This window comes from Nicotiana attenuata, unplaced genomic scaffold (assembly GCF_001879085.1).
Source record: "Nicotiana attenuata strain UT unplaced genomic scaffold, NIATTr2, whole genome shotgun sequence".
Taxonomy (NCBI): Eukaryota; Viridiplantae; Streptophyta; class Magnoliopsida; order Solanales; family Solanaceae; genus Nicotiana; species Nicotiana attenuata.
In genome coordinates, this window is record NW_017670751.1 from 44798 (window position 1) to 54320 (window position 9523).

The following is a 9523-nucleotide window of genomic DNA, read 5'->3' on the forward strand; positions in this document are numbered from 1 at the left end:
AGTCTAAACACTATTCATCCAAGTATTTTTAGAGATTTTCATGTCGACGGAAGGAGAGTTTTACTCAATATTTTATAGCAAGTGACTTTGTAGTCAACGAGTTTGTAAATTAAATAAAGAAGCTTCGACCAAGTTATTTGCAATATTAAACTTATCACAACACATCGGAAGTAAAAAACCAATTCGTGCCAATCTGAGGGGGAAAGAAATGAAGAAGTAAAAAATCATGTATTAATTAAATATATGGTAAATAGAATATAATATGACTGTTGAATAACTTGCCGACTACTTGTTCCTTTGCATTCAAAAGATCCAAATATCAGCCTCCTCCTTAGTTCTATGTATCAAAATCATTCTTAACGAACAGTTCAAGTTCATTCACCAATTTTATATAAACAAGTCTTAGGTAGATCACAATGCATATGTATAAACTATAAGCACATTATTATATATCTAACTATCTTAATTAATTTTATCATTGTTATAGGTTTAAACGACGACCAGTCAGTTCAATTCTAACAGTAATTTTAGGATTTAGATGATTGTTGTATTTTTACGTGAATATCATTACAGTAATTCTTTATTCCTGTAATTGAACTTATTGTTTCTCCATATAAACAATTAATCGAAAATCTACATGCTATTTATTAACGTGCAATGCACATTCGTAAAAACTAGTTTATGATAAGAGTAAAAATTGATGCACATGGATCTTCCACTTGATAATCTAACGACATTATATTTGGCTCCCTCTGTGATTTGTAAAGAAATTTTAGTGACTCCCAAAAGATTAAGATCAATGTTTTAATTATTCTGCAAATGGAAGTCAAAGTGAAATAATCTAGGGAGATCTCATCTTCCTCTTGTGGTTATGATTTAGGCATGAAAAAGTAGAAACAAAGAGTTAGATAATTAGAAATATATATGCATCGACTTAAACGTAAGTATGATCCACTTTTTATCTTTATCCTAGTCCAAGCCCTCACAATGGGCATAACGAAAAAGTAGTGATAGTTCAATTGCCAAACCCATAATTAAGAAGAAAATTTAATGTATAATACCGCTATCTCTGCAGTTAAAGTGTTAAACCAAAGAGTTTTAGCAGTAAAATTTTAATATATTTTACAGATCTGTTATTAATTTCTCGAAATTCTTGGTGATATCTAAAATCTTCTCATCAAATTTATGACATAGATTTGCTATCTGTAACAAAAGAAAGACAAGGTGAAAGTAAGTTATTGAATTGAGAGTTAAATATCATCAGCACAATGGTGAAAACCTATTAATTCTAGGCAATTGCAACTATAAATATGAAATTTATCTTTTACAGAGGTAACACACATGTTTCTACGTAAAAATAGCACGGTATAGCCAGTTTTCAGACTGGTCAATCAAAAATAGCTAGCGTTTACCAAGTCAATGAAAAATAGCCACTATTTTGCTGCAATAGAGACCGGTCCAGCATAATATACTGGAGTACAGTGCACTTGTGTATGAACTCCAGCATATTATGCTGGACCGGTATACTTTGCTGGCTCCAGTATAATATACTGGAGACTGGAGCACCGGTGCTCCAAAGTCCAGTATATTATACTGGACCAATTTACTTGCTGGAACTCCAGTATATTATGCTAGAGTTCTAGTGTACTTATGCTGGAACTCCATCATATTACGCTGGAGTTCCAGCATACTTATTCTGGAACTCCAGTATAATGTGCTGGAGTTCAAGTATACTTATGTTGGAACTCCAGCATAATATACTGGAGTGTTTTCCGGGTTTTGAACAGTGTTTTCGCTCAGATTTATCTTTATATAAAAAGTGGCTAAATTTCGATTACTTTTGAAATTGGGCTATTTTTCAACGACCAGTTGTAAATCTGGCGATTTTTAAAATTTACCCTGTTTCTACTGCAACTTGGAGGCAGAAATATTTATTTTGAGCATACCAATTTTAGAAGACGAATCCTTGATGGAATTAAATATAATTAACGTAAGAGTAGCAATGTCTTTCAAATAGAAGTCCTCTACCAAACTTAGTTTGAACAGAAACGATTTCAATTCATGGTTGAGGCTGATCCACCGAAATTTGAGCTTACACTTGTAGTTAATACCAAATTAGGTAAAGTTGAATATTACAAATTACAATTTTATTCAATATAAATTATTTTTAGGAAGGAATAATTTAGTATTTTAGGGGTATAAAAGTCTGTTGAAATTTTAAGGATATATTCGTCGATTAACATTTAGCATTTTAACATTCGTACTTTTATATATATATAGTGGGAAATGGCCCGGGCTCCAAATTTCATAAGTTAGCAACTGATACTTTTTTTTATGAAAATAATAATTAACTTTTTTGATAGAGAATGAGTTATATTATGGTAAAATGCAGATTTGAAAACACCACTGACAACGTCTTGTTAGTTAGTAAAACTATTCTCTTAGAAGTTCAAAAGCAAGGATCTAGGTATAAAGACTATTGACCAATAGGTAATCAATATTTGTGTAGTAGAAGCAACTAAAAATGAATTCCTTATGCGCTTTATGGCTTTTATCTCTTTTAAGTTATTGCGAATTAACTGCATTAAACCGATTGCAATCATTGCAAATTTCTTGTTACTTATACCAGAGGGACAAACAATGACTTTGTTTCTATTTAGAAACTTGGATAGATCATAAAACGAAGAAACAAATTCAAGCCACAAGGATCATATTTACTGGTGAGTCTTTTAGCAAGCACTATTTACATAAGTTACAGGACCATTATGTTTCACTGGCTAACCGAAAATGTAAATGTACATGTGTTTACCGTGAAAATGGTAATAACAATTAAATTTGATTATGAGGTTCTAAAAATACGTGATCTATTTTTATGCTAGTTGTTAAGCAATGGATGCTAAGTAAAAAAAAAATTAGAAATCAGGCTTATAGCTTAGAGACGGTATGATAATCGAACCAAACAGTTGGAGATCGGGGGTCTCGAGCTGTCATTTATAAGGCCTCGGGGTCGAGCTGGATGGCCGATTTGGAGCAGTTGAGAGGGAGATAACAGTTATGAGAGCTTTGATGATGACTCTTTATGATCAATGATAAGCAATAAATGAAGGACAATAAATAGAACACAATAAATACAAGTACAGGATCGGGATACTTTTTTTACGTATTACGAGAAGGTCGTTGAAGTAGGATCGCTAGTGGGATAGTCCAGCGGTACTCCTTGCCTCTGTTGACAATAAATGAATTAATGAAATCAAGAGAATGTGTTAGAGACCAGAGATAATATTCTTGTGTATTTAGTATTGAACATCAGATCTTTACAAAGTGACAAGGATCTCCTTTATATATGAGGGGGAACCCCAACATAGTACAAATACATTTATTACAAAGATATGGAGATGGGACAGCTAGTTGACGCCATGATTCGGGTCTGAACTTAGCTCACTAGACTTTGTCACCTCTAGTTATGCGCCTTGGGAACTCCCCACTTTTTCATCACAACCGTTGGTCTGCACTGCCCCGAGGTCTAGTGTCGATAGCCCTCGAGGGTGAACCTCGACCATAATCTCGAACCTGTTAAATGTGCTTACGAGCCGTCACAACGATAGAAAATTAGACCCTCCGAGTTTACTGCATACAGATAGTTCCCGCGTTTCTTAGAGTGAAAATGATAAGAAACGACCTTGAATTCCTGCCCCACTGGCACTTCCGTAGTGACGACAGTCATAGGGTGCCAAAGATTACGTACACACAGCCATTGAAAGCCTTTGCATTGATTACAACGGTTGGCTGTCCTTTGGCCTTCTTCAACGCGCATGTGGGGCCTCTATAAATACCCCTTCTCTCGTTCTTTATAACTCTCTGCACCGCCAAGCCCCCAAAAAAGTTCCTTCTACCTTCACTTTCGTTCATTCTTCGAGATGCAATTTCCCCTTTTCCTCTGAAATCTTTTAGGAATGGCGAAAACTTCCGCCTCTGCTTCTCAGGAGAACGCAACCTCCTCCTCCTCGCTTCCATTTAAAGGGAAAGCGTCAGTGCCTCCCCGTGTTGAGGAATGCGTTCCAGGATCTTTTGCAACGGCTTCCGATTTCAAGGTCGAGAAACCTTCTTCGAAGCCGGGGCGTCGTGAGCCTGTGTCTCAGTATATTAGCTCAATAACAGACGTCGGAAGGGTAAGGACTGATTGCCGCTGGGGGGATGCGGTGCTTGTGGAGATCCCTTCTCGAGAGGAAGATATAACGACATACAAAGCCGATTTTCTCAGTGTGTATACTTACCTATTTACCCTTGGGCCGGTGGGGCCATCCTTGCCCCCGATAGACCCCGTGATTCTCGATTTCTGCCAACGGTATCGAGTGACCCTCGGCCAAATTCACCCTTCGTTTTGGCGCATTGTCTACATGATCAGGTATTATGTGAACATGATTGAGGAGATGCCGTTCACCCTCGATCACCTGATCAGGATGTACAGCCCCCGTCTCTTCCGTGGGGGTCTGATTAAGCTCCATTGCCGAGCTTTGAGGGCCCTCTTTGCTTGCATCGAAGAAGTCGGGATTGGATGGTGGATGAGTCATTTTGTCCGTGTTAGGACCTCTGACCTGATCCCGGTGGGAAGGATGCCGTTCCCTGAAAGGTGGAAAACGGAACGTAAGTAGATGCACTATCTAGCATTTCCTTGCTTCTTATTAGGTACATCTTTCCATGCGCTTAATTTCTTCTGCTGATGCAGCCGTAGCAATTAACCCTGGTGCGGTCATGGACCTCTCGGGCTGGGTCAGTCGGCCGGACTCGATTTTCCCATACGCTGAGCGAGTGTGGCGTGATCTGTCCCAAGCTCGATGGAAAGTCAAGGACCATGGTGTTTACTCCTGCGACAGTCGTTCCTTTTAATCAGAATTGTTATTGGTAGTGTCCCTACTCCCCGTGCTTACCTCTTGCGTTCGTGTAGGCCTGGGGGAGATCCCCTTGATGAAGGGAGCATCGCTTGGTGAAGAGGGTAGCTCGAGACCTGATGAAGGGAAGAAAAGACAAAGGGAACCGTCGAATGAACCTTTGGAATCCAAGAAGGCCAAGGTGGAAGAAACTAAGGCCGACCCGGTAGCCCTAATTCCAGAGGCAGCGGGAAGTCCCGGAGTTGAAGGCGAGGGGGAAAATGATTTCTCGATAGCGTCCGAAGAGGGGGAAACCTGATCGACCTTCATGCCGTAGAGATGGTGGCTCCCGAGCCGGAGCTTGATGTCGTCGCGGTCCAACTTCGGGTTGGAGAGGCTACTGAGGGAATATTGGGTGATTTCCCCGAGCCGGTCGATGGCCAAAATATCCCTCGAGTTGAGACGCATTCGGTAGGTGGTTCGGAAGAAACCGATTCTGGAGCCCTGCAAGGACAAAAGGCGACTCCGATTAGCCCTGTTGGTGTTACGTGGTGAGTGACTCTCCTCAGGGAACGATCTTACCTCCTAGGGGAACACAAGATGCCCAGAATGAAGAACCTTCCAATGCGGGGGTGCTCATCGGAGGCAGAGATGCGCTTCAAAAGCCTTTAGCCGCTCCCGAGGAAATTCCCGAGCTCGAGGCTTCGCTCGTCTTCAGTGAGATGAACAGGCTTTCTGAGCAGGTAGTTCTTGTAAATCCTGCCTGTCGTCCTGATCTTTATCTTTCTAACTTGTCTTTTTTAATGCTTCAAGCCAGGGCGCTTTATAATCAGACTTTCGTCCGGCTTCAGGTTGAGGTGTCCCGTTACGAGCATGAGAAGACTCGTCTTGTTGAACAGGTTACCTAGTTCCCGTTTGCTATTGCCTGACTGTTTGCCAGATCCCAATGTTTTGACATCTTTGATCTGATTTGTGCAGTTTGAGAAGGAAGATGCCCTACTGAGGGAGGAGCTCCGAGCCAGAGACTCTGAAGTTCTCGAACTCAAACGACATGTGAGAGAGATAACTTCTGAGAGGGATACCCTTCAGGAAAAGATAGCCTTAGTCGGGCATCAGCTTCATGACGCGAGGGCGGATAGTGACAAGTATAGAGGTCTCCATTCTGAGTTAGTAGCTGCATTCCGGGATCAAAAACTGAAGCTGAGGCGCTTATATCTTTGCATAGAGAGGATGTCGTTGTGATAAACGCTCAAGCCGGGAGAGCGCCTGAGGAGGCCGAATCGAAGTTGACTCGAGCTGTGGAGCGTGCTCGGTTAGAATCTCGAAGGCATACTCTCGAGGATATACACGTGGGGGGTATCAATTTGTCTACCGAGCTTAAAAGGGTGAACACCCTAGAAAAGAAGGATACTTCCCTGTTTGCTTCTGGAGGTGCATCGGGTAGTGGCTTAGGAGATGATGAGAACGAAGGTGAAGCCGCCAGAGGGGAAAAGGCCGTTGAAGGACCCGAAGTTGTAGCCGGAACCATTGGGGTGCAACCTCCGGGGGAGCCATCGAAGATGTAGGCTCGATGATAGATTATGGTTCTTTTTGGTTCCCTCTTTGTAAGGGTTTTTACAGGCCTTGTAAACATGCCTCTGTGAGAAATATGTATAAAAGGCTTTTCGTTTTTTTATACTTCTTTTCCCCTTTGTTTTTCGGGAATAATGTGTGACGTTTTTTGATAATCGATCCGAGATTTCAGACCTTGGACCTGTAACAGTCGAAGGTCAGTCCCCGAGCGTTCTCGAGTTAGACCTAGCTCTTGTGCATCGGGTCGGTACGACCTTTGGTTTTAGTGCTGGCGATAGTGGCTCTTAAGCATTGGGTCGGTACGACCTTTGATTTTAGTGGTGGCGACAGTGGCTCTTACGCATCGGGTTGGTATGGACTCTAAGTATAAGCCGGCGTTTGAGCTCTTATGCTTTTGCTCTCAGGCATTTTTAGTTAACTATTTTGGGTTCAGTCTCCGAGCCGGGTTTCGACTCGAGCTCATTTGACCCTCAGGTTTTTGAATTCAAAGTTGGCCCTTGGGCTCATACGCGTTGGGTCGGTACGACTTTTTGTATGGGCTGGCGACAGTGGCTCTTATGCATTGGGTCGATGCGACCTCTAATATAGGCTTTATTTTTCCCTCGTTAAGGACTTTTTGAAATTGTGTTTGCCTGACTCTTCGACGGTTTGATAAAACCTCGATTACGAGCCGTTATTTGGCGATGATCGAGCACCTCGGGAGGTTTGGCTCGGTGGCTGAGTATCTCGAAGCCTGTATTTAGGAGCTGACATGGTCGAAGCTCTTTTGCCTATGTCAAGGGTAGCCTGTTTAACCGGTTCTTTTCGAAGTATATTCGAAGTAGTTGAAGGCCTGTGATTTCGTAGCGATGGTCGGGCGTCCCCGAGTCGCGTTAGTTTGGTTGGTATAGCCTTGTGACCGTAGTCATTTGTGTTTGGCCGGAGCCTTTCAGTCCCGAGTGAAGTAGTTTCGGCTTCTATATCGAGGGTATGCCTTTTTAGGGGTCTTACATGTTCGATATATAGCCTTAACTTTAAGATCGGGTTTTTGCCTTTAGTAAGGTCTTACAAGTTTTACATGCCTTTGAGGTCTTACAGTTTTGGATACTTGGTACAAGTATGGTTCATGCCTTGCTTGAGGTCTTACAGATATTGTTGTTGCTCACTTGGTACAAGTGTGGTTCATGCCTTGCTTGAGGTCTTACAGATATTGTTGTTGCCTTATATAGGTCTTACAAAATCGAGGCTACCCGCATGTGGCCTTATGGCCTCGGGTTTTGATAAGTCGATGGGGTGGCGACTGGCGGCAGTCCCCGAGTTATCGAGGATTGCTCGCTCAGGAGCCATTACTTGTAAACTTGGTATTGCCTCATTAAGGGCTTATGATTTCGAAGTTTCTGACCTGAAGGTCATGCGGTTTTCGAGACTTTAACTCCAGTCCCCGAGTGTTCGGGGCGCTTTTGGCTTTGGAGCCGCTTTGTGATTTTGATGTCAGTCCCCGAGTGTTCGGGGCGCTTTTGGATTTGGAGCCGCTTTGTGACTTTGATGTTGCCTCATTGAGGGATTATGAGTTAGGAGTCTCAGACCCGGAGATCATGCGGTTTTTGAGATTTTGACGCCAGTCCCCGAGTGTTCGAGGCGCTTTTGGCTTTGGAGCCGCTTTGCACAAATGCCGAGCTTATTTGAAACGCGAAATGCTTTGGAAAGTATTCTTTTGATTACTTGGCATAAGTGTACATGTTTTTGCTGTTAAGGGCTCAGTTATTCTATGCGGGCACGGCTCGTTCGACCGTTTGGCACGGTACATTACCTTTCTATCGAGACCCTGTTCAGCACATCTTGGCTTCTCTGAGGAGGCGATCTTTCGGGGTGATGCCCCCCAGTATTTGAGTTTGATTGAAAAGAAGCCTTGAACAATTTGTTGAGTCTTTCTTAGGTAGCATATAGATGTTGCCTCATTAAAAACCTTGCCGGTAAAACCCTTCTAGGGACAAAATTCGGTCGAAGGAAAAGAGTGCAACGCATGCTTTTAAGAGCCCGAGGTCCTTGAGCTCGAGGGTATTTCAGAATTTTCAGTCAGACACCCTAGCAGTAGTATCGTTTCAGCATTGATATGTTCCAGTTGCTTGGAAGCTGTTCGACTTCCATGGTACCGAGCTTGTAGGATCCTTTGCCGATTACTCCAAGGATGCAGTACGGTCCTTCCCAATTTTGGCGTAGCTTTCCTTCATTAGGGTTTCGGTTGTTGAGGGTGACTTTTCTTAGGACCAAAGTCCCCGACTCCGAGATGTCAGAGGTTTGTTCTCCTGTTACAATACCTTTCGATCCTTTGCTTTTGGGCGGCCATTCGGATCAGCGAGGCTTCTCACTTTTCATCCAATTGTTCAAGGGCCGTAGTCATGGCCTCGTTGTTCGAGCTCTCAGTGGTGTGTCGGAATCTGGCGCTTGGCTCCCCGACCTCCATTGGTATCAAAGCCTCGGCACCATACACTAGGGAGAAAGGTGTTTCCCCTGTGCTTGATTTTGGAGTTGTTCGGTATGCCCATAGCACTTCGGGCAATATTTCTCTCCATCTTCCCTTAGCGCTTTCCAACTTCTTTTTTAAGTTTTGGATAATGGTTTTGTTGGTGGACTCGGCCTGGCCGTTTGCACACGGGTGGTATGGTGTTGATAGGATTCTTTTGATTTTGTGATCCTCGAGGAACTGTGTTACTTTTCTTCCGATGAACTGCCTCCCATTATCGCATGTTATTTGGGAAGGAATCCCGAATCGGCACATAATGTGGTCCCAGATGAAATCGATGACTTCTTTTTCTCTTATTTTTTTCGAAGGCCTGCGCTTCCACCCATTTTGAGAAATAGTCAGTCATAAACAAAATAAATTTAGCTTTACCTGGTGCTGTTGGTAGAGGTCCGACGATGTCCATTCACTAATTCATGAACGGCCATGGTGATAAGACCGAATGTAGTTTTTCGCCGGGTTGGTGAATCATTGGGGCAAATCTATGGCATTTTTCGCACTTTCGAAAGAATTCCTTAGTGTCTTTTTCCATGTTGTCCCAGTAGTAGCCTGCCCTGATCACTTTTCGAACTAAGGAATCGGC